The sequence below is a fragment of the Haliotis asinina genome, chromosome 14, assembly GCF_037392515.1.
Source record: "Haliotis asinina isolate JCU_RB_2024 chromosome 14, JCU_Hal_asi_v2, whole genome shotgun sequence".
Taxonomy (NCBI): domain Eukaryota; kingdom Metazoa; phylum Mollusca; class Gastropoda; order Lepetellida; family Haliotidae; genus Haliotis; species Haliotis asinina.
Window position 1 is genome coordinate 20,373,148 of NC_090293.1, and position 26,455 is coordinate 20,399,602.

The 26,455-nt window shown below is 44.5% G+C and overlaps 1 long non-coding RNA gene across 2 annotated transcripts; it reads left to right on the top strand.

Moving 5' to 3' along the window:
- The first annotated feature begins 1,521 nt into the window (after positions 1–1,521).
- LOC137261761 (uncharacterized) lies at positions 1,522–9,173 on the top strand. Of its 2 annotated transcripts, XR_010954868.1 has the most exons (4): positions 1,549–1,649; positions 5,462–5,590; positions 8,255–8,358; positions 8,889–9,173. It is a non-coding gene; the product is annotated as an uncharacterized lncRNA (long non-coding RNA). The 2 variants fall into 2 exon arrangements; XR_010954867.1 differs by lacking the exon at positions 5,462–5,590 and having other exon boundaries at positions 1,522–1,649.
- The last annotated feature ends 17,282 nt before the right edge of the window (positions 9,174–26,455 follow it).

Genomic DNA, 26,455 nt, shown 5'->3' on the forward strand with positions numbered 1-26,455 from the left:
GTGAGAATTTCAACACGTACCCACTCACTTCATGCTTGATTGCAGTTTCTGAAAAGTTATATGACAAACAAGCAAAGACACAAATTTCTGATTTATTATGAAACTACTTCAAAATTTCAACCTTATTCTACTCAGTTTGATACATGATTACAAATTAGTTCAGCTACAACAATTATGCAGTCAGTAGTTCCAAGAAACAATAAATAGAATGTTTAAGACATCACAAATATTGTGAAATGTATGGCACTTCATTTGGTATAAATATTCTTCAGTTCATGTACAGAGCCAATGATGTAGAGAGGAACAAACACTGATAAGATGTATCAGCATTACAGTAGGTAAGTCAGTATAGAATGTTGAGGTGAAAATTAAACGTACACCCTCGTATTTGGGAGTTCTGGATCATGGATGATGTTCCAACAAGTGGATATGCATACATTTCTCTCAAAAAGTGAACACTTTCACTAAAACTGATTGCTTACTTCTAATGACCCAAACATCACATACTGAATTTCATGTACACAATGCTGTTTTCATGATCAGTGTTTCTGTCATTAAAGTTTAGACTTCATGGACAACAATGAAATATGAAGTTTTAATACAGCATGTGCACAGACAGTGTATGTCTCACTGTCTGTGCCAAGTCAAGTTCAAGGTTGAGTTTTAAAGGCATGGAAGCTGAAAGGATTTCATAACCATGAACAAAGTCAGTTCCATGAAATTTTAACACAATATGAGGTCAGAGGACAAGACCAAACAGGATCCATAAAGAGCATACAGAAGCAAAAATGAAAATTCAGAATCCAGGCATTATGCCTTCAAGAACTTATCAGATTCTGTAAGATCAACCTAATGTGTATCGTACTGAATGGCACTAAACTCTCTATTTCGTCATCATCATGAGAAAGTAAGTTAGGTGTTATATTTAGAGTCACACTTCCCGACATTTGATCACTGGTAAAACGACAGTGTGTACAATATTCTTCTCTGGGAACAGTACTAATTTGCCCTGGTCAGACGGGTAGACAAAGTACATACACTACACCACCGGATTATTTTTCTCCGGTATTTTGGAGGCCAGGTAGCTGACATTGTAAGCTGGGACTTTCTGCCACACTCTGAGGATACACATCATACCCGATATGAGACTCAGCACCACAGCGTCTACAGCGTACACTTTAATAAGAAAGTTTAATACCCAGCGTTTCTTATTTGCTGTAGTTCAGGAGTTTTGTCCTTTATTTCCAGATCAGCTTTGGGGAGCATGAAACAAGCATATCCGCCTTTGATTATTCATTGTATAATTTTATCTCGTCTTTTATATCTACCCTTCCTGTCTGCTAATGTAGTGTCAAGTGCTTTAAAATTGTAAATTCACATGCTAAAGTGCAGTTATTTACAATGGTAAAAATGCGGCACAATTTTGCGAAATCATCCTAAAACGTAGAATGACATCCTCCCCGTTCTCCCACTGCGGCTTAGAAAGTTTGCGGAGCGCGCTTGTCGTCGATAACGGCCTTGGCCTTGTTCTTAAAATGGCCGCCGGAAGTTGTTGTGGAATTCGTGTGGATGAGGATGGTGATTACCACTGTTTTGTACAGCACAGGGTACGTGTCATGACAGGGGAATCGACGTTTTGTATGCCTAAGGTATAGTATTACAATTGACTAATGATTTTAATTGATGAAAACGTTTAGGAGTGGGTCTTCAGCGATCAGGAGCTGGCTGGACGGTCAGCTGATAAGACACTGTTGTATGAATGGTTGTCGGAGAAAAATTATACCTTGAACCACGATATAAGAGCGCTGACTGGGACTGGAGGGGAATGGATAGGACTACTAAATTTTATAATGGCTGGCTGACACTCTCTCTCACTTATTCACTAATGCGTTTACTGTTTCCCCAGTCAGTGTTCATTCGAGGCCGCACCCTCCATTCACGCACTGAAAGTTCATAGCCGCACTTCAAACATACTGGCGGGGCGTGTTGGCGCACTCGAGACATTACACATAAATCTGAAATGCTTTTGTTTGTTTTCAAGTAAACTCCAAAACGTAGACATACCTCAACTGTAACAAAATGCACTACCTTTCCTCACTGACAAGAGAGTACCAAGAACTGCACATCACTTTCAATTGCAATCTGTTTCAAATGACTTCAAAATATGAGCGTGTTGTAAAACACGTGTATTTGTCAGTTTGGAGGATGGTTGTTGGGAGAACACAATGATGCAACATGGGGGTGTTCTGGTGAGTGTTGGTCAGTTTAGAGGAGGGGTGTTGGGAGAGCAGAATCATACAACATGGGGGTGTTCTGGTGGGTGTTGGTCAGTTTGGAGAAGGGGTGTTGGGAGAACACAATGATGCAACATGGGGGTGTTCTGGTGAGTGTTGGTCAGTTTAGAGGAGGGGTGTTGGGGGAGCAGAATGATACAGCATGGGGGTGTTCTGGTGGGTGTTGGTCAGTTTGGAGAAGGGGTGATGGGAGAACAGAATGATACAGCATGGGGGTGTTCTGGTGGGGCTTGGTCAGTTTGGAGAAGGGGTGTTGGGAGAACAGAATGATACAGCATGGGGGTGTTCTGGTGGGTGTTGGTCAGTTTGGAGAAGGGGTGTTGGGAGAACAGAATGATACAGCATGGGGGTGTTCTGGTGGGTGTAGGTCAGTTTGGAGAAGGGGTGATGGGGAGGCAGAATGATACAAGGAGGGGATGTTCTGGTGGGTATTGGTCAGTTTGGAGGAGGGGTGTGGGAAGAGGAGAATGATACAAGGTGGGGGTGTTCTGGTGGGTATTGGTCAGTTTGGAGTTGGGTTATGGGGAGGCAGAATGATACAAGGTGGGGGTGTTCTGGTGGGTGTAGGTTAGTTTGGAGTTGGGTTATGGGGAGGCAGAATGATACAAGGAGGGGGTGTCCTGGTGGGTATTGGTCAGTATGCAGGGGGGGTGTGGGAAGAGGAGAATGATACAAGGTGCGGGTATTCTGGCGGGTGTAGGTTAGTTTGGAGGTTGGTTATGGGGAGGCAGAATGATACAAGGAATGGGTGTCCTGGTGGGTATTGGTCAGTTTGGAGGAGGGGTGTGGGAAGAGGAGAATGATACAAGGAGGGGGTGTCCTGGTGGGTATTGGTCAGTTTGGAGGAGGGGTGTGGGAAGAGGAGAATGATACAAGGTGGGGATGTTCTGGTGGGTATTGGTCAGTTTGGAGGTGGGGTGTGGGAAGAGGAGAATGATACAAGGTGGGGATGCACTGGTGGGTATTGGTCAGTTTGGAGGTGGGGTGTGGGAAGAGGAGAATGATACAAGGTGGGGATGTTCTGGTGGGTATTAGTCAGTTTGGAGGAGGGGTGTGGGAAGAGGAGAATGATACAAGGTGGGGATGTTCTGGTGGGTATTGGTCAGTTTGGAGGAGGGGTGTAGGAAGAGGAGAATGATACAAGGTGGGGATGTTCTGGTGGGTATTAGTCAGTTTGGAGGAGGGGTGTGGGAAGAGGAGAATGATACAAGGTGGGGATGTTCTGGTGGGTATTGGTCAGTTTGGAGGAGGGGTGTGGGAAGAGGAGAATGATACAAGGTGGGGATGTTCTGGTGGGGCTTGGTCAGTTTGGAGGTGGGTTATGGGGAGGGGGAATGATACAAGGTGGGGATGCACTGGTGGGTATTGGTCAGTTTGGAGGAGGGGTGTGGGAAGAGGAGAATGATACAAGGTGGGGATGTTCTGGTGGGTATTGGTCAGTTTGGAGAAGGGGTGTGGGAAGAGGAGAATGATACAAGGTGGGGATGTTCTGGTGGGGCTTGGTCAGTTTGGAGGTGGGTTATGGGGAGGGAGAATCATACAAGGTGGGGATGTTCTGGTGGGTATTGGTCAGTTTGGAGGAGGGGTGTGGGAAGAGGAGAATGATACAGGGTAGGGATGTTCTTGTTGGTGGGTATTGGTCAGTTTGGAGGAGGGGTGTGGGAAGAGGAGAATGATACAAGGTGGGGGTGTTCTGGTGGGTATTGGTCAGTTTGGAGGTGGGGTGTGGGAAGAGGAGAATGATACAAGGTGGGGATGCACTGGTGGGTATTAGTCAGTTTGGACGTGGGGTGTGGGAAGAGGAGAATGATACAAGGTGGGGGTGTTCTGGTGGGTATTGGTCAGTTTGGAGAAGGGGTGTGGGAAGAGGAGAATGATACAAGGTGGGGGTGTTGTGGTGGGTGTAGGTCAGTTTGCAGTTGGGTTATGGGGAGGGAGAATGATACAAGGTGGGGATGTTCTGGTGGGTATTGGTCAGTTTGGAGGTGGGTTATGGGGAGGGAGAATGATACAAGGTGGGGGTGTTCTGGTGGGGCTTGGTCAGTTTGGAGGTGGGTTATGGGGAGGGAGAATGATACAAGGTGGGGATGTTCTGGTGGGTATTGGTCAGTTTGGAGGAGGGGTGTGGGAAGAGGAGAATGATACAGGGTAGGGATGTTCTTGTTGGTGGGTATTGGTCAGTTTGGAGGTGGGTTGTGAAGTTAATAGGTCTCGTTTATTTATAGGTTGATGTAAATGCTGAAGACTGGAATACGTAAAGAGTGATACAGTTGATGTTTGTTTCAGATCTTGGTACAGATTTGTGTTGGACACCTTCCACGCTTCTATCAGAGATGCCAACCACACTCATTTTGGAGCAGTTACTCCGATTTTCAAACACAAAATCTACTGTCTAATTTGTCTCTAAATAAACTCCCATTTTTTTAAAATACAAATATGTTTATAAATTTAGAATGTTTGAAAGAATTTTAGTAATCTAATTTAAGTAAACTTATCCTCAGTATTTTTCGTTACACTCCACTACTGAGTCTAACAAAACCTTATGGGAGGTCGCTTCAGGTAACCTATAAGATTGACCAATCAGAACACAGCTTACCAAATCGCGAAAAGGGACATTCGCATATACCTTTTGAGCTTTTTTCTCGAAAATGTTCTTACCCGAATGATTCCGAATGCTATGTAGCATACGATCACTTCCGGGTGATGCACACGCTGTATGTACAACCATGACAACGGTGAGTAAACAGTCGCTGAAAATAGTGTTTTTGGCAATATTCAAGGATGTCATCTTGCGGAAATATTAGCTAATGGTAACCATGTCAACAGAAACCCCAAAGCGTATATACTGCAGGTCAAATAACTGTGTCATATACAGATTTTTGTTTGTGGAGAGATCTGTGTGGGTGACCTGAATATTTTGAAAGTCCCTCCGATCCCTAAATCGTAGCTGTTGTCTGATTTGTTAAATCTTTTTAACCGTCTCACGTTTGATTGGACGGTCATTCGTCGCTGAAAGGTTACCTGACGCGGCCTTCTATTAGGTTTTGTTAGACTCTGTGGTGGAGTGTAACGAAATACACTGAGACTAAGTTTACTTAGACTAGTATTATCTGGTTAAGAATGCCCAGAAGTTTCATTTTTCCAGTAGACTAAATCTATTTTTGTAGGAGAGGCCCCCCCAGACACCCACCATCGAAAGGGTCCTGACCCCCCTCTCACGCTCACCCTCAACTCGCATCTTCGGGGCTCGAGAATTGCTTTGGGCAAGGCATGACTCCGCTTTCATTTGATTCAGGGTTGGCATCTCTGTTGTATTTCTGTATTCTCAGTCATAATAGGAGGTAGGGTTCACTGATCAGTATTGGACACCATCCACCTCTGTACTGTACACTGTTAGTTATAATGTAGGTCACTGGTCAGTGTTGGACACCAGCCACCCCTGTACTCTACACTGTTAGTTATAATGGGAGGTGGGGTTCACTGGTCAGTGTTGGACACCAGCCACCCCTGTACTGTACACAGTCATAATGGGAGGTAGGGGTCACTGGTCAGTGTTGGAAACCAGCCACCACTGTACTCTACACTGTTAGTTATAATGTAGGTCACTGGTCAGTGTTGGACACCAGCCACCCCTGTACTCTACACTGTTAGTCATAATGGGAGGTAGGGGTCACTGGTCAGTGTTGGACACCAGCCACCCCTGTACTCTACATTGTTAGTTATAATGGGAGGTAGGGTTCACTGGTCAGTGTTGGACACCAGTCACCCCTGTACTGTACACAGTCATAATTTGAAGGTAGTGGTCACTGGTCAGTGTTGGACACCAGCCAGCACTGTACTCTACACTGTTAGTTATAATGTAGGTCACTGATCAGTGTTGGACACCAGCCACCCCTGTACTCTACACTGTTAGTTATAATGTGAGGTAGGGTTCACTGGTCAGTGTTGGACACCAGTCACCCCTGTACTGTACACAGTCACAATTTGGAGGTAGTGGTCACTGGTCAGTGTTGGATACCAGCCACCCCTGTTCTGTACACAGTCATAATGGGAGGTAGGGGTCACTGGTCAGTGTTGGACACCAGCCACCCCTGTACTCTACACTGTTTGTTATAATGGGAGGTAGGGGTAACTGATCAGTGTTGGACACCAGCCACCCCTGTACTCTACACTGTTACTTATAATGGGAGGTAGGGTTCACTGGTCAGTGTTGGACACCAGCCACCCCTGTACTGTACACAGTCATAAAAGGAGGTAGTGGTCACTGGTCAGTGTTGGAAACCAGCCACACCTGTACTCTACACTGTTAGTTATAATGGGAGGTAGGGTTCACTGGTCAGTGTTGGACACCAGTCACCCTTGTACTGTACACTGTTAGTTTTAATGGGAGGTAGGGGTCACTGGTCAGTGTTGGACACCAACCATCCCTGTTCTGTATACTGTCAGTTATGATGGTAGGTGGGGTTCACGGGTATCTCTGTGTCCACTGGCCTCTGTGTTTATCCCTGTAATGCTTTGTTGTCCATTTGTTCATTATTGTCTCCTTGTTAATTAGTCTTCTGTTGTCTATGTATCATTTGTTGTATATATATCACCTGTTGTCTCCCTGTACCATTCATGCTTGACATCGATACAGGAACCTTTATCGAAATGTCATACTCTAGAATGAAAAAGTTGTCACCCACATGTACTTGTTCTATCTGACTCCTGACTTCTAAAAATGCCACTCAAAGAAACATATGACATTGATTTAATCAACTGACTTGAAGAGCATGTATGTGATCAGTAGACAATGACATGCCAGTGAATACTACTATCTTCTTGTGACAAGTATCAAGGGTTGATGTTGACTAATTCTAAACCAGATCTTCATGGGTTCTGAATGTAATACGGTGTTGTGTGCGATAGAACAAAACTGACTGGCAAAACAAACTATACAAGGTTTCCAAGAGGTCATTATCATTGGCCCAGAGTACCTAGACACAAACGTGATCATGATGTTACAGAGGTGTTAACAACATCTTTACTCAATCTGAGCTAAAGATCACATGCTTAATACAGAAACATGTGTCAGACATGCGCCAGACATGCGCAAGTCCAGGTGTCAAACATGGGCAAGTTCAAGTGTCAGACATGGGCAAGTTCAGGTGTCAAACATGGGCAAGTTAAAGTGTCAGACATGGGCAAGTTCAAGTGTCAGACATGGGCAAGTTCAAGTGTGAGACATGGGCAAGTTCAGGTGTCAAACATGGGCAAGTTCAAGTGTCAGACATGGGCAAGTTCAAGTGTCAGACATGGGCAAGTTCAGGTGTCAAACATGGGCAAGTTCAAGTGTCAGACATGGGCAAGTTCAAGTGTCAGACATGGGCAAGTTCAAGTGTCAGACATGGGCAAGTTCAGGTGTCAAACATGGGCAAGTTCAAGTGTCAGACATGGGCAAGTTCAAGTGTCAGACATGGGCAAGTTCAGGTGTCAAACATGGGCAATTTAAAGTGTCAGAATTCAGGTGTCAGACATGGGCAAGTTCAGGTCATCCGAAGTCAGGTGTCAGACATGCAGTGACATGCACTGAAAGTTCACAGTTTTCAGTCAGATTGAGAATAAGGAGATACAGAGTTACACCAAATAGATGTTCACTACCATTATTTCAGTATCCTGCATCAATATAGACACACAGCCTCCTAGCCATTCGTCCTGGACGGCTTGTGCATGTTGCTGCCCATTCTGTGGTGGGTTAGGGCGTTACCGCACACGTCTTCCGAGTGCAACCCACAAGTTCTCAATCTGATACCCATCTATGTTGGCGTGACATGTTTCAGTGTGTAATATACTTTCAAAAATGTTTCTAAAAATTTCAGAAATGGTAAACTTTTGGTATACTTTCTTTTGTCTGTCAGTTTAGAGTTAGGTCCAGACTGAAGAATGTTTGAATGTAACAATATTATGATTCTGTTTGCCAGTGAGACTGAAGGAAGCTGGGAAGAAGGACTGAAGAGCAGGCCATCTTCAGCCAGAACTCTGTCGCCTGCTTCTACAAGAAATGGCATAGTGGAAAGTGGTATTGGTTGGTAACCACCAGTTGGTTGCAGATTTCTCAAGAAGAAATTTGTACCTTTGAATGTGTTCATAAAACAATTCACATGTGAGAATTTATGGAGAGACAGCAGTCCTCAATTATCTGTCTGATCCCTTGTTTCTGCATTCAAGAAGAACAAGTTTGAAAATATGGCATGATGTTTTTAGAACAGCCCTTTTTGGTATGTTTGCCTGACGTGTATTGCTGTAACATGTATCTTGAAGACAGCATGAAGACAATAGATGATTCAAGAGTACCTACCATTTCTATGCAGTAATGCATTAGATGCTTCAAAATGTAAAGTTAATGTCTTCAGCAGATATACTATTTGTGTTGGAAGTATTTTCCCTCTGTCGGCTGATGCCTTACTAAGAAAGAATGTGAAATTCAGTAAGACATGTGAAAGTTAGAAGTAGGACATAACTATATTCTTGTCTAAGATGACCTTGCTCACTCACTCACTCACTCTCTCGCTCACTCACTCACTCACTCACTCACTCACTCACTCACTGTTTCAGATTCAGGACTTCCAGCCCCAGTCTATCCGAAACTGTGACACCCGTCATACACTCTGCCACCCCACAGTTGTGCCTGCAAAGACAACTCTTGAGAGGAAGCTTGGCACAATGAAGATACAATGCTTACTTGGATAAATCGGAACAGATATGCTTGGGACTATCAACCATTCCTGCTTTAATGCGTTTATGAGTTGTACTATTTATTCAAGAAAAATAAGTACAGTTCTTGTTTATAAATTGGTGTCAATTTGCAAAAATAAAACAGTCAAACCCTGTTTAAACAAATGTTTTGGTTATGTTTGAAAAGGGTTCTGGTAGCAAGCAATACAGCCATTTCAATCTATATTATATATCTGTTAGATGTATTTCATTGCTAACATGAGCAGTGGGGTAGCCTAGTGGTTAAAGCGTTCACTCTCTCACCGAATGCACGGGTTCGATTCCCCACGTTGGTACCATGTGTGAAGCCCATTTCTGGTGTCCCAACCCGTGATATTGCTGGAATATTGCCTAAAGTGGCATAAAACGTGATGCACTCACTCACACCTTGATAACAAGGCTGTTAATTGCATTTCCTTACTGCCAAAAGGTACTGCGTGGTGAATGTGTTCACATATGTCACATGAAACAAATGCCAAGAAACAGCAGTGAACACAATAATCAGTAGTCAGGTAAGAATTGTCTCACATGCATGCACCTTCCTGTCAGTAAGTAAGCCTTGCAGGTAGCTGGATCAACGCTGTATGGAAGTAATAGTAAATGGATTGAAAAATCATCATCCAGTTCCTGAACTCGAGTTCGAGTATGAGACTGCATCTGAAGACAAAAAGAAGTGGTGTTCTGGTGGGGACTGGTCAGTTTGGAGGAGGGATGTGGGTAGGGCAGAATCAAACAGGGTGGGGATGTTCTGATGGGGACTGGTCAGTTTGGAGGAGGGGTGTGGGTAGGGCAGAATGATACAGGGTGGGGGTGTTCTGGTGCTGACTGGTCAGTTTGGAGGAGGGGTGTGGGTAGGGCAGAATGGTACAGGGTGGGGGTGTTCTGGTGGGGACTGGTCAGTTTGGAGGAGGGGTGTGGGTAGGGCAGAGTGATACAGGGTGGGGATGATCTGGTGGGGACTGGTCAGTTTGGAGGAGGGATGTGGGTAGGGCAGAATGATACAGGGTGGGGATGTTCTGATGGGGACTGGTCAGTTTGGAGGAGGGGTGTGGGTAGGGCAGAATGATACAGGGTGGGGGTGTTCTGGTGGGGACTGGTCAGTTTGGAGGAGGGATGTGGGTACAGCAGAATGATACAGGGTGGGGGTGTTCTGGTGGGGACTGGTCAGTTTGGAGGAGGGGTGTGGGTAGGGCAGAATGATACAGGGTGGGGGTGTTCTGGTGCTGACTGGTCAGTTTGGAGGAGGGGTGTGGGTAGGGCAGAATGGTACAGGGTGGGGGTGTTCTGGTGGGGACTGGTAAGTTTGGAGGAGGGGTGTGGGTAGGGCAGAATGATACAGGGTGGGGATGTTCTGGTGGGGACTGGTCAGTTTGGAGGAGGGGTGTGGGTAGGGCAGAATGGTACAGGGTGGGGATGTTCTGATGGGGACTGGTCAGTTTGGAGGAGGGATGTGGGTAGAGCAGAATGGTACAAGGTAGGGATGTTCTGATGGGGACTGGTCAGTTTGGAGGAGGGATGTGGGTAGAGCAGAATGGTACAGGGTGGGGATGTTGCGATGGGGACTGGTAAGTTTGGAGGAGGGGTGTGGGTAGGGCAGAATGATACAGAGTGGGGATGTTCTGATGGGGTTGGTCAGTTTGGAGGAGGCAGAATGATACAGGGTGGGGGTGTTCAGATGGGGACTGGTCAGTTTGGAGGAGGGGTGTGGGTAGGGCAGAATGATACAGAGTGGGGGTGTTGCGATGGGGACTGGTAAGTTTGGAGGAGGGGTGTGGGTAGGGCAGAATGATACAGAGTGGGGATGTTCTGATGGGGCTGGTCAGTTTGGAGGAGACAGAATGATACAGGGTGGGGGTGTTCAGATGGGGACTGGTCAGTTTGGAGGAGGGGTGTGGAAAGGGCAGAATGATACAGAGTGGGGGTGTTGCGATGGGGACTGGTAAGTTTGGAGGATGGGTGTGGGTAGGGCAGAATGATACAGGGTGGGGATGTTCTGATGGGGCTGGTCAGTTTGGAGGAGGCAGAATGATACAGGGTGGGGGTGTTCAGATGGGGACTGGTCAGTTTGGAGGAGGGGTGTGGGTAGTGCAGAGTGATACAGGGTGGGGGTGTTCTGGTTGGGGGCTGGTCAGTTTGGAGGAGGGGTGTGGAAGGGGCAGACTGATATAGGGTTGGGATGTTCTGATGGGGACTGGTCAGTTTGGAGGAGGGATGTGGGTAGGGCAGAATGATACAGGTTGGAGATGTTCTGATGGGGACTGGTCAGTTTGGAGGAGGGATGTGGGTGGGGCAGAATGATACAGGGTGGGGGTGTTCTGGTGGGGACTGGTCAGTTTGGAATAGGGGTGTGGGTAGGGCAGAATGATACAGGGTGGGATGTTCTGATGGGGGCTGGTCAGTTTGGAGGAGGGATGTGGGGAGAGGAGAATGATACAGAATGGGGGTATTCTGGTGGGTGTTGGTCAGTTTGGAGGAGGGGTGTGGGGAGAGATGAATGATACAGGGTGGGAGTGTACCGGTGGGGATTGGTCAGTTTGGAGGAGGGATGTGTTGAGAGTAGAATTATATAGCGTGGTGATGTTGAGGTGGGGCTTGGTCAGTTTGGAGGAGGGTGTGAGGAGGGCAAAATGATACAGGGTGGAGTGTTCTGTTTGGGGCTCGTCAGTTTGGAGGAGGGGTGTGGGAAGAAAAGAATGTGTTGTCTTGTTGTCCCTTTTCCACATATTTGTGTTGTTTTTAGAATAATGGCAAATGTCTATACTCGAAGTGTCTTTAAGGAGCATCATTTTGCTCACAATCGTTGATATATACGTAATGATTATTGAATTTGATTTTTGCATCAAGTCATTGACACATCTTGAAAGCTGATGCTTCATGCCTCTTGAGCTTCAGAAAAGTCCCAGATATGCTTTGTTAGATTATTTTGCACACGGTATCAGTAATATAAGATCTATCATCAGCAAGACTGGTACTCAGGTGGTTCTGATTTGTTTTATAATTTTGTTGAAATCATTACGAGCATGTTGACAGTGTTGTCAATGTTGCATTTTACAAATGTGCATACATACTAACTATTGTTGCCAAGCATACTTGAAATGGTTTCATGACAGCTGACTTATTTGATAATAAATGTAAAATACCATCATTGAGTAATTTATAAAATAAATATGTTAAAACTGATTTATTTCTTGCTTATATTGTTTAATACATCCATCTCATCTTGTTCAGTATATGACAAAGTAGCACCCCTTGGTCATACTAGGATATTCTGACGGTTGTGGAACCAAAATCATATTTATGATATTTACAAGTACACATGCCATTATGTGACGATATGCTGCTTGTAAACAAGAATCACTCTAAGTTTGTCAGTCAGTCTCATCATACCTCCTTCACCAGCTATTCAAATATTTAGAACCTCATTCCCATTCAACTGACACTGTGCAAGGTTGCACGAAACCCAACTCACTCATTCAATCATTCCCATTCAGCCGGCACTGTGAAGTACAAAGTGACATGAAACCCAACTCACTCATTCATTCCCGTTCAACTGACACTGTGAAGTATAAGGTGCCATGAAACCCACACACTCCCAAGTAACTGACACTGTTCAGTACATGGAGGCATGAAACCCTACCCACTCACTCCCATGAAACTGACACTGTTAAGTACAAGGTGGCACAAAACCCAACTCACTCACTCGCTCACTCACTCCCATTCAACTGACACTGTATAGTACAAGGTGGCACTAAACCCAACTCCCTCACTCCCTCACTCCCATTCAACTGACACTGTGAAATACAAGGTGGCATGAAACGGAACTCACTCCCATGTAACTGACACTGTAAAGTACAAGGTGGCACAAAACCCAACTCACTCCCTCACTCCCGCACTCCCATTCAACTGACACTGTGTAGTTCAAGGTGACACTAAACCCAACTCCCTCACTCCCATTCAACTGACACTGTGAAGTACAAGGTGACACTAAACCCAACTCACTCACTCCTTCACTCCCATTCAACTGACACTGTGAAGTACAAGGTGACACTAAACCCAACTCACTCACTCCCATGTAACTGACACTGTGAAGTACAAGGTGGCACAAAACCCAACTCCCTCACTCCCATTCAACTGACACTGTGAAGTACAAGGTGACACTAAACCCAACTCACTCACTCCCATGTAACTGACACTGTGAAGTACAAGGTGACACTAAACCCAACTCACTCACTCCCATTCAACTGACACTGTGAAGTACAAGGTGGCACTAAACCCAACTCACTCATTCCCATTTCAGTGACACTGTGAAGTACAAGGTGACACTAAACCCAACTCACTCACTCACTCACTCACTCGTGAAGTGTCTTAACCAAAAGGTGACATCTGTCCTCCTGGCTCGTGCATCTTGACACTGTACAGCATCATATCACATGTCTTGTACACATGTTCAAGGACAGAAGTCACCCCAGAGCTGCCATCACTGGGAATCGGAAATAAAGTGATGTCAACAGAAGTATGCCGAATAAGGTAAAGGTCGTCTATGGTCCCTAAAATAAACGTCTGAGACACAGTAACTAGATACATTTGTGTGGAGCAGGCAGCCGTATAAATGACAGAGATATGCAGATTAACTATGAGGCGGCGTTCAGATAAGGGAATAATGTAAGCAGTGCATGTCTTACATTTCCAAACCTGGACTAATACACTCTCTGACACTCATGTACTCGGGGCATTGGAATATTCTTTGGATTAATGTATACCAAATTAAAGTCAGACCAACACTGCACATCCTATGTATCATGTGACGGGAGAGAACAATCCAAAAAGAAACACAAGTTTGTCAAAAGAAAAACACGATTTTTTTTACCCATGAAATAAACTCTTGCCTCTTTGCAGTTCAATTTGGGTGTAAGGTTTATTATATCATCTATGCGGGCTGTGGGGAAGCCTAGTGGTTAAAGTGTTGGCTTTTCTCGCCGAAGACCCAAGTTCGCTTCCCCAAATGGGTACAATATGTGAAGCCCGTTTCTGGTGTCCCCAGCACTGATATGGCTGTAACGTTGCTAAAGGCTGCGCAAACTATACTCACTCACTCACAATGACTTGTCCAATAAAATATACAAACGACAAAAAGGACAAGAGCACACGGAAAACGTTTAAAGTTGCCGTCTAAATGAAAATGACTTTTTATTTCAACTCAGAAAAATGTACGCGAATGTGAAGTAACATTTGCGATGTGTGAGTTTATTTGTATCTTTACATTAATTACAAATACATTTTCTGTGTATTTCGTATGGGCTTATTCGCAAAGCAGAAACAAGAGAACCAAGCTAAACAATTCTTTTCAGTTTGTTTTTATTCATTTGTCCATGCCAGTTATTATTGAGATTGCGACGTTTAAGTGCAAACCTCCATATACACCCAGTGCGATGTTTGCCTCCACGCAAACAGCGATTGTTTACAAACACACTCCATGTGCTTTTCTATTTTTAGCCCTTTCCCTCTGCGCAGCCCCATTTAAAAAACCGGATGTTGTTATTTGCCGTGCTGTGTTTTGATGTTGACACGTGAGTTCAATATTTTCCTTTACATTGCGACTGTCAACTTTTATCACCTTTTTATTACCCCCCACCCCTTTTTCCTGGCACCCATCCGTCCGTCCCTCCGTCCGCCCGTCCGTAATCATTTTGTATTTTGACTAAAAACGATTCAATATTTTTAGGCCAAAATTGATAGACATAATAATCTGAACCTATGGTTGTGCCTTTTGCTATTTGTGGATTTTTTGGCATTTTTATTTAGTTTTTTGTTTTTCCATGAAACGTTTTGGTCTTAGTATAATTGTTGGGTGGGCTTCGTTTCTGGAGCAGAACTCAAAAGCCATTCAATATTTTTCAGCCAAACTTGGTAGATATATCAGTCAGAACCTCAAGTGGTGCCTTTTGGTATTTACAGGTTTTTGTGGTTTATTATTTTCTCGGTTTCCATGGGGACGATTCTGACTGGGTCTCCAAGTGGAGGGATTGTCTTTGTTTCCGGAGCACAACTCGAAAACTTTTTGATATAATTCAGCAAAACTTGTCAGATATGCGGACTGCAAAGTGATGCCTTTTGCTATTTACAAAGTTTTGGCATTTTTATTTTTCCTGGTTTCCATTGAAACAATTCTGAAGCCAATCCCTCTCAAAATGGAGGGATGGGCTTCATTTCCGGACAACTTGAAAACCATTTCATTTTCTTTTAACATATCTTGGCAGATATATCAGACAGATCTTGAAGTGGTCCCTTTTGCTGTTTACAAATATATGGCATTTATATTTTTCATGATTTCCATGGAAATGATTCAAACTTAATCTAAAAAAGCTTCATTAACTGTCACATGATTTCTTCTTTCACATATGTGGGGTTTGGGGAGATAAGTCATCTTCTGATGACTTTTGTTTATACCTGTTCTAGTATACTGAATGTATATTTAGGATGAGGTATGCATGTCAGTTTGTAATTTTGACTTTTGAGGTGTGGGGGGTACGGGCCAAACTCTTACCAACTGAAGACTTGTTTATACACACTGACATGATTGCTTAGCACCGCAACAACATGCTTCCTTAAAAACGTTTCTGCATTTTAAAACTGGTTCAAGTCACTGCCCGTCTTAATGGTTGGTAGGGTTCACTGGTCAGTGTTGGACACCAGCCACCCCTGTACTGTACACTCTTAGTCATAATGGGAGGTAGGGGCAACTGGTCAGTGTTGGACACCAGCCAGCCCTGTTCTGTACATTGTCAGTCTTAATGGGAGGCAGGGGTCACTGGTCAGTGTTAGACACCAGCCACCCCTGTTCTGTACATTGTCAGTGTTAATGGGAGGTAGGGGTCACTGGTCAGTGTTAGACACCAGCCACCCCTGTTCTGTACATTGTCAGTCATAATGGGAGGTAGGGTCACTGGTCAGTGTTGGATGCCACCCACCCCTCCTGTTCTGTACATTGTCAGTCTTAATGGGAGGTAGGGTTCACTGGTCAGTGTTGGACACCATCCACCCCTGTACTGTACATTGTCGGTCATAATGGGAGGTAGGGGTCACTGGTCAGTGTTGGACACCAGCCACCCTGTACTGTACATTGTCAGTCTTAATGGGAGGTAGGGTTCACTGGTCAGTGTTGGACACCAGCCACCCCTGTACTGTACACTGTCAGTCTTAATGGGAGGTAGAGTTCACTGGTCAGTGTTGGACACCAGCCACCCCTGTACTGTACATTGTCGGTCATAATGGGAGGTAGGGTTCACTGGTCAGTGTTGGACACCATCCACCCCTGTTCTGTACATTGTCAGTCTGAATGGAAGGTAGGGGTCATTAGTCAGTGTTGGATGCCACCTACCCTTGTTCTGTACACTGTCAGTCTTACTGGGAGGTAGGGTCACTGGTCAGTGTTGGATGCCACCCACCCCTCCTGTTCTGTACATTGTCAGTCTTAATGGGAGGTAGGGTTCACTGGTCAGTGTTGGACACCAGCCACCCCTGTACTGTACACTGTCAGTCTTAATGGGAGGTAGGGTTCACTGGTCAGTGTTGGACACCAGCCACCCCTGTACTGTACACTGTCAGTCTTAATGGGAGGTAGAGTTCACTGGTCAGTGTTGGACACCAGCCACCCCTGTACTGTACATTGTCGGTCATAATGGGAGGTAGGGTTCACTGGTCAGTGTTGGACACCATCCACCCCTGTTCTGTACATTGTCAGTCTGAATGGAAGGTAGGGGTCATTGGTCAGTGTTGGATGCCACCTACCCTTGTTCTGTACACTGTCAGTCTTACTCGGAGATAGGGTTCACTGGTCAGTGTTGGATGCTATCCACCCCTGTACTGTACATTGTTAGTCATAATGGGAGGTAGGGTTTACTGGTCAGTATTTGATGCCATCCACCCTTGTACTGGGCACTATCAGTCTTAAAGGTCACTTGCAACCAAAAAATCAAACATAACTGAAACACAATTATCACTTATTCATGACATAAAATATACATTGCTGCTTGTTAAAAAGCAAATAAACAAAATTATAAGTGTACAATTGCGATTCAAAGTGCAACATTTTGTACTTGGGCTTACTACCCCTCGAAACGAAGCCCTCAGGAGACTGAACCCAGTCAAAGCGCGTGGATGTGCACTCTAGTGTAACAACAGCTTCCATTTGGCTGGTTCATTTGCTGATACGTTGAGGACTCACTTCTGATCTGTTTGATGGGCATTTTAGAACTATGGTGAGTCAGAAGAAAGTAGGATTCTTTATGGATAACAACTTCTTTTATTGTACTTGATGTGTCGTTTGATGGATTCATATACTGTTGTCAAACAAAATCATATACACTAGAAGAAGTTGCTGTCCATAAAAATGTATATAGAGATGTTGGGTTTTATAAATACATGTTCTCTGAATTTGGGTTCGATGCAGTCTAAAATCATCTCAGTACAGATGGTGAACTACTGCGTGGCTGGAAACTGTCATTCATCCAAGTACAAATTATTACTTGAAACTGACAAGAGTTTGCGTCAGTTTCCGTCAGATCCAGTCAGCCAAGAAAAATGGATGTAGTTTGTCTGCAACCCATAGACATAAAAACATGTCATGTGTACAAGTATCACACCTGCCTAATTACATAATGTGGCAGAGGCAGAACTTGGGTGCACGAGTCATAAATCAGTTTATTTTGTTTATGGTGTATAGCCTGATATGTGGTCAATGATTGAAGCTGTGTATTGCATATTGTCTTCAGCAGACAGACAGACAGACAGAGAGACAGACATATAGGTGTCAATAAACCAGACATTGAGTTTTCTCTATGACAGAGGCTGCTTTCCACAATCAACCTATTCACTGTGCATTCGTTATGGGTGCGGTGCAGCACAGCTGTTGAAACCACTTTTTTTAACCCAGCGTTTGTGAAATTTAGTGAATAGTTTGAACTCCTATTTGGCCTATTTTCAGCTTTATAGGCGGAATTGGCATTTTTGATGATTTGTTTTTGTAAGTGCATACCAAAAGGTATCAGAATCTGCGAAGTTGTGTTTTACGTTGCTTGTGACATTTGATGGGGGGTAGGGTTTACTGGTCTGTGTTGGACGCCATCCACCCCTGTTGTACACTGTCAGTCTTAATGGGAGGTAGGGTTCACTGGTCAGTGCTGGACACCAGCCACCCCTGTACTGTGCACTATCAGTCTTAATGAGAGGTAGGGTTCACTGGTCAGTGTTGGATGCCACCCACCCCTGTTCTGTACATTGTCAGTCTTAATGGGAGGTAGGGTTCACTGGTCAGTGTTGGACACCAGCCACCCCTGTACTGTGCACTATCAGTCTTAATGAGAGGTAGGGTTCACTGGTCAGTGTTGGATGCCACCCACCCCTGTTCTGTACATTGTCAGTCTTAATGGGAGGTAGGGTTCACTGGTCAGTGTTGGACACCAGCCACCCCTGTACTGTGCACTGTCAGTCTAAATGGGAGGTAGGGGTCTCTGGTCAGTGCTGGACGCCAGCCACCCCTGTACTGTACACTGTCAGTCTTAATGGGAGGTAGGGTTCACTTGTCTGTGTTGGACACCAGCCACCCCTGTACTGTACACTGTCAGTCTTAATGGGAGGTATGGTCACTGGTCAGTGTTAGACACCAGCCACCCTGTACTGTGCACTGTCAGTCTTAATGGGAGGTAGGGTTCACTGGTCTGTGTTGAACACCAGCCACCCCTGTACTGTACACTGTCAGTCTTAATGGGAGGTAGGGGTCACTGGTCAGTGCTGGACGCCAGCCACCCCTGTACTGTGCACTGTCAGTCTTAATGGGAAGTAGGGGTCTCTGGTCAGTGTTGGACACCAGCCACCCCTGTAATGTACACTGTCAGTCTTATAGGGGCACTGATGTGGAGCAGTTTCTGTGGACTGGTGGAAACTTTTGTTATTGTTTTTCTCCCATCAGTACCTGGATGATATTCCAGAATTCGTGACTGGTGCGTGACCTCTACATCAAGTAAAGTGAAGTCATTTTATTAAAAACATCATTACAAATGTATAATGAAAACAAATGAAACAAATGAAGGTTAATAATCTGCCAGTAGTGGAAATGGTAAAAAAAACTATTAGCACGGACAAGTAACGAAGCCAGTGTACATCTCTATATTTTTTCTCACCATCCTAATTAGTTTATTGTCATATTTGTATGATTTTGAAAATTAATAAAAGAACACACGGTCTGCTTATACTGATAGTAAATTTCTAACATGACTGTAACATTTAAACATTGTATAGACTGCCAATACGCGATCTAGTTTTTTCTGTCATTTAGATTCTGCTGAATGCTACAACAAATAAATTAAAACCAAATGCAAATAATTTAAAATAGACTACTACCTTGTTCAGGAATGTATCCATCAATATCCACATAAAAGAACCATATTCTATTCATCTGCAACTGGTAAATAATTTATATATTCCTGCTCCATGTCGTGTTTCTTACAACAGTCTAATTTGCAAACACATCGTTTCACGTCTTTTGCATTGGTGAAAACTTGATAAACGTCTCATTGGTCATCCAAGATAGCACACTTGGCAACGAATTGTATGTTGTCCGCCATTCTAAGTAATTTAGTTAACCAATAATGAGCAATCAGTCAATCAACGCAATGGTGGTTAATTCTTTGAAGGGATGATGTTGCTTTTACACTGGTACTTTACGACAGGATGTAGTACATCTACATACACTGCCGTTTGACAAATCCGCTGTAGTAGATAGAAGTAATTAATCAATCAGTGTGTTATTGGTTAATCCTTTGATCGATGTTTGTTTTTTGTAACTCAGCTGATAAACCCTCTTGCATCACTTACATGCACATATTACATAACATACAGTGTTACCACTAATTATACCTGTTATACATTCATTAACTGACCATCAAGAGAATGATGACAAATTACACGTGTAGGTTTAGACCATCAAACAGCGAGGAAGATGCAATCTCTGTGTCGCATACAGCCCGAAAGCAATTATGGGCCGAAACTGTTTTGAGGATACTAACGGAACTTCGTTACATAAGAAATACATGCAAACATTTGCTGTGTAGTTGGGTAAATAGGTGTAATCAGTTTGTTTTAAGTAAGAACATTTTCAGATTTCTCTACCAATACCAAAGTTATTGTTTTTAGTTTACAAAATCAAATAAATCAACTGTGAGATTTTATTATCATAGATAATAAACCAGGGTAGCTACCATAGCTTCCAAAATTTATGTATGATATTTGCTATCACAACTGGGCCAACACTCAAAACTCTCTAAGTATATAGGTTTCAATCTTTCAGAGTGAAACAAATGGTTTACTACGTGCCTGTAGACATCATATTTTCACATAACATGATTAAATATCGAGGTAAAAAAACAGAAATTGGATCAAATTGGATCAGTCACTAAACCATCCAACCATCCGAAAAAAACTACACTGCTGGGATATTTTGTTACTATGTTATTTTGTTATTTTTAAATAATGGCATATGGTGGGCATCCGGCCTCCTGACTGTTTAGGTGAAGAAATTCTGCTAATGTGGACCAGAGCCCAGTCCCTTTGTCCGTCACAGTCGAGGGAGCGGGCGCTGACTAATTTGGTTTCATAATTAGACCGTTGGCGAGAAACATTATTCGCTCCGCATCAGTGCTTCTTTAATGGGAGGTAGGGTTCACTGGTTTGTGTTGGACACCAGTCACCCCTGTACTGTACCTTGTTGGTCATAATGGGAGGTAGTGTTCACTGATCAGTGTTGGACACCAGTCACCCCTGTACTGTACACAGTCATAATGGGAGGTAGTGTTCACTGGTCAGTGTTGGACACCAGTCACCCCTGTACTCTACACAGTTAGTCATGATGGGAGGTAGGGGTCACTGGTCTGTGTTGGACACCAGTCACCCCTGTTCTCTACACTGTCAGTCTTAATGGGAGGTAGGCGTCACTGGTCAGTGTTGGACACCAGCACCCCTGTACTGTACACTGTCAGTCGGGAAGGGAGGAAGGGTTCACTGGTTAGTGCTAACCACCCCTAATCCACCCCTGTACTGAACACTGTAGATCATAGTGGGAGGTAGGGGTCACTGGTCAGTGTTGGACACCAGCCACCCCTGTACTGTACACAGTCATAATGGGAGGTAGGGTTCACTGGTCAGTGTTGGACACCAGTCACCCCTGTACTCTACACAGTTAGTCATGATGGGAGGTAGGGGTCACTGGTCTGTGTTGGACACCAGTCACCCCTGTTCTCTACACTGACAGTCTTAATGGGAGGTAGGGGTCACTGGTCTGTGTTGGACACCAGCACCCCTGTTCTGTACACTGTCAGTCTTAATGGAAGGTAGGGGTCACTGGTCTGTGTTGGACGCCAGCCACCCCTGTTCTGTACACTGTCAGTCTTAATGGAAGGTAGGGGTCACTGGTCTGTGTTGGACACCAGCCACCCCTGTTCTGTACACTGTCAGTCTTAATGGGAGGTATGGTCACTGGTCAGTGTTAGACACCAACCACCCCTGTTCTGTACACTGTCAGTCTTAATGGGAGGTAGGGGTCACTTGTCAGTGCTGGACGCCAGCCACCCCTGTACTGTGCACTGTCAGTCTTAATGGGAGGTAGGGGTCACTGGTCAGTGTTGGACACTAGCCACCCCTGTTCTGTACACTATGTCTTAATGGAAGGTAGGGGTCACTGGTCTGTGTTGGACACCAGCCACCCCTGTTCTCTACACTGTCAGTCTTAATGGGAGGTAGGGGTCACTGGTCAGTGTTGGACACCAGCACCCCTGTTCTGTACACTGTCAGTCTTAATGGGAGGTAGGGGTCACTGGTCAGTGTTGGACACTAGCCACCCCTGTTCTGTACACTATGTCTTGATGGAAGGTAGGGGTCACTGGTCTGTGTTGGACACCAGCCACCCCTGTTCTGTAAACTGTCTGTCATAATGGGAGGTAGGGTTCACTGGTCAGTGTTGGACACCAGTCACCCCTGTACTGTACACTGTCAGTCTTACTGGGAGGTAGGGGTCACTGGTCTGTGTTGGACACCAGCACCCCTGTTCTGTACACTGTCAGTCTTAATGGAAGGTAGGGGTCACTGGTCTGTGTTGGACACCAGCCACCCCTGTACTGTGCACTGTCAGTCTTAATGGAAGGTAGGGGTCACTGGTCTGTGTTGGACACCAGCCACCCCTGTTCTGTACACTGTCAGTCTTAATGGGAGGTATGGTCACTGGTCAGTGTTGGACACCAGCCACCCCTGTTCTGTACACTGTCAGTCTTAATGGGAGGTAGGGGTCACTGGTCAGTGCTGGACGCCACCCACCCCTGTATTGTGCACTGTCAGTCTTAATGGGAGGTAGGGTTCACTGGTCAGTGTTGGACACTAGCCACCCCTGTTCTGTACACTATGTCATAATGGGAGGTAGTGTTCACTGGTCAGTGTTGGACACCAGTCACCCCTGTACTCTACACAGTTAGTCATGATGGGAGGTAGGGGTCACTGGTCAGTGTTGGACACTAGCCACCCCTGTTCTGTACACTATGTCTTAATGGAAGGTAGGGGTCACTGGTCTGTGTTGGACACCAGCCACCCCTGTTCTGTACACTGTCAGTCATAATGGGAGGTAGGGTTCACTGGTCAGTGTTGGACACCAGTCACCCCTGTACTGTACACAGTCATAATGGAAGGTAGTGTTCACTGGTCAGTGTTGGACACCAGTCACCCCTGTACTCTACACAGTTAGTCATGATGGGAGGTAGGGGTCACTGGTCAGTGTTGGACACTACCCACCCCTGTTCTGTACACTATGTCTTAATGGAAGGTAGGGGTCACTGGTCTGTGTTGGACACCAGCCACCCCTGTTCTGTACACTGTCAGTCATAATGGGAGGTAGGGTTCACTGGTCAGTGTTGGACACCAGTCACCCCTGTACTGTACACAGTCATAATGGAAGGTAGTGTTCACTGGTCAGTGTTGGACACCAGTCACCCCTGTACTCTACACAGTTAGTCATGATGGGAGGTAGGGGTCACTGGTCAGTGTTGGACACTACCCACCCCTGTTCTGTACACTATGTCTTAATGGAAGGTAGGGGTCACTGGTCTGTGTTGGACACCAGCCACCCCTGTTCTGTACACTGTCAGTCATAATGGGAGGTAGGGTTCACTGGTCAGTGTTGGACACCAGTCACCCCTGTACTGTACACAGTCATAATGGGAGGTAGTGTTCACTGGTCAGTGTTGGACACCAGTCACCCCTGTTCTGTACATTGTCAGTGTACACAGTCATAATAGTCGACTTTTTCTGTTGTCATCATTTCAATGAGTTCAGAAAGCTCTTGTGCATATACTGCAATTCAGAATTTTTAACAAAACAGCACCTTCACAGCATGTAAATATGGAACCCATAGCTTTTGAGATATTGTAAGAAGCATGTGCATAGAAGCCACATTCTAAATGATATGACATACACATCTATCACATATGCTGAACAAACAAAATATGATTACTGCATGGAGACGTGAATTATATTAACAATTGGTAGTGCTATGTGTGGGTGAGTGAGTTAAGTTTTACGCCGCACTCAGCAATATTCCAGCTATATGGCGGCGGTCTATAAATAATCGAGTCTGGACCAGACAATCCAGTGATCAACAACATGAGCATCGATCTGTACAATTGGGAGCTGATAACATGTGTCAACCAAGTCAGCCTGACCACCCGATCCCGTTAGTCGCCTCTTACGACAAGCATAGTCACCTTTTGTGGCAAGGTAGTGCTATGAGCTTCATGTGAGCAAATACAATACTGGCTAAGTGTAGCCAGACACACCTCTCCATTCCACCTGTGGTGAACCATGCTGGGTGCATGCAGCACGCTCTTTTGTGAACACCTGACTACATGACCACACTATCATCTGTGTTGGTGATTAGGCAAACACATTAGTAGCCTTTGTGACATGAACGTCCAAATGTTGAACGTGAATGCTGCAGGCGGGCCAATCTACTGTGACTGTTGCACATCCCATAAGATGTCGTAGACAGACTATTCAGAACCCTAGGTCACATCTACATCAACAGGGTATGGCACATGATCCCCTAAGGTCAACAGAGGAATTATTGTTTTACATCTTCCATATAAACCAGTAATGTACTTATTGGGATGAGGTATAACTGCCCAGACCATATTAAACCATCCATCTTTGTGCCTAGTGTCCCAATGTTGGACCCATTCTGACACTTTTAAACTGTAATGAACATTTATACTGGGCACAATTGCACCTGCAGAGGGCTACATTCATGCAAAATATGGGTGCTGTTGTCATGGAATGGCCATTAAGATCACCTGACCTCAATCCAAGATAGGATGCTCTTTGAAGAAGTATTCCTCTCAGGCACCAACCCTAGAATGTCCCAAGAGTTTGGGTCATGTTGGTGTAGCTCTGACCCAAGCAGCTTAATACTGTGCCTGTGATAGACAGCCACTGGGACAACGTTGCCATGTAGTCGTGAGAAGTAGGGTGCACAGAACAAGCTCTAATGTAGATGATGGGTCTCAGCGAAATAAAAATGTGACTCATCACGCAGAGGGTGCATCAATTGCACCTGTATGCCTGATCCCTTTTCACTGTACGCAAATTACTTACATATACCAGGTGTAACTGCTAACAACAGACTTTGTTCTATATGGGTGTGTTTGGGACATAAAGGAACACGTGTGAAGTTTCTATTTTTGTTTAGTATACTTGTCCATGTGAAAGATGGCACTTTAGTTTCAGATTTTGTAATACGCTATTTCCATAAGGTTTCACTCTCTCAATATGAGTGTTATTTGTTGCTTCTTTTCAGTAATTACGTTTGGTAGAATTTCAAAGCTAATAGCAAACTTCTGTTAAATTACTGGATCTCTTTTGCTTTTACATAACTCATGATGTGTAAGTAAGTTACAATCGTGTGTCAGTTATTTTTACATACTCAAATCTGACACTTACATGTTTCTACATTTTAGAGCTGCCAGGGAACCACATGCATTGGGGGAAAAGGAAGCTATCATTATTATTCTGATGGATGTAATGAAAGGAAATCTTTGAAGAAGAAGTTGAAGAGTTAACCAGGAATACAAATCAACAGAATTTGATGCCAGCCAAGTTCTGAAGAGAGTTGTGAGCATCACAAAAGAAGACAGGGAAGGGACAGTTATCTTGAGGGGTCACATGAAGCATCCGTTATACAAGATTAGTGATGTTGTGTGGATGTGTTGTGAAGACTGTGTTTCCATAGTAATACCAGCCAAGTTCCAAAGGGAGTTGTCTACATCACTAAAGATGAAAAGAAACAACGGTTGGGGTCACATGAAGGATCACGCATCCATTGTACAAGATTACTGATGTTGTGTGGACGTGTTAGTAAATGCTGTGCCACTGTTGATTCGCGTTATCAGATAGTGGAGGGAGAGACTTTGAATAAGAGTTTGAATGAATTTTAATGTTTTGACAGTTATTTAATTTCTGATTTACTAGGTGAGAATATTAACTCAGGAGATGTGTGTTGTATGGGAATGTTTGTTGCTGTGTCAACAGAGTAATTTGCCGACTGTGTGCGAGTGCGAGTATCCGCAATAATGGGACAGATTTGTTTTGTGCTCATATCATACTACCAGGGCTTGGGATTGGGTAAAGACTCCGGTTTTACAATGTGGTGGCCCTGAGAGTCTGAGAGGGATGAGTGTCTGAGTTGTGGCCCTGGGAGCCTGAGTGATGCATACTGGGTCTTGGCTGAGAGGGATGAGTGTCTGAGTTGTGGCCCTGGGAGCCTGAGTGATGCATACTGGGTCTTGGCTGAGAGGGATGAGTGTCTATTATGGTATTTGTGGCTTTACTAGAGGGTCATTATGCCAGACCATATATAAGTCTGTGAAGATGGCCATTGTGTCGTGTTGTGCTACTCTAACATCTTGCTCTAAATGTAAAATGTGATCCAAAGTTTGACCATTTAGTGTGACGCCACTCTGTTTTGGTTTGAGGAGGAGGGTAATTTTGATATTTTGAAGACATATCCCAACATTTACAGGTACCATATATGCAACACATGCTGTATAGGTATAAGCACACCTGGATTGCAAATTTATTGATAGAGAACATAATACATGTGTCACATTGTATGATACAAATGTTATATGATGCATAGGTCACATTAAATGATATGAATGCATATATGACACATATAGACACATAATACGAATGCATATATGATACATCTGACAGATTAAATGATACGTGCAAAAATGATTCACTGGCCCTTGGCTACTACTAAAATGGATAAAGGGGAAATAATAATTCAATTCATCACCACGTGCCACCCTTTTAATAAT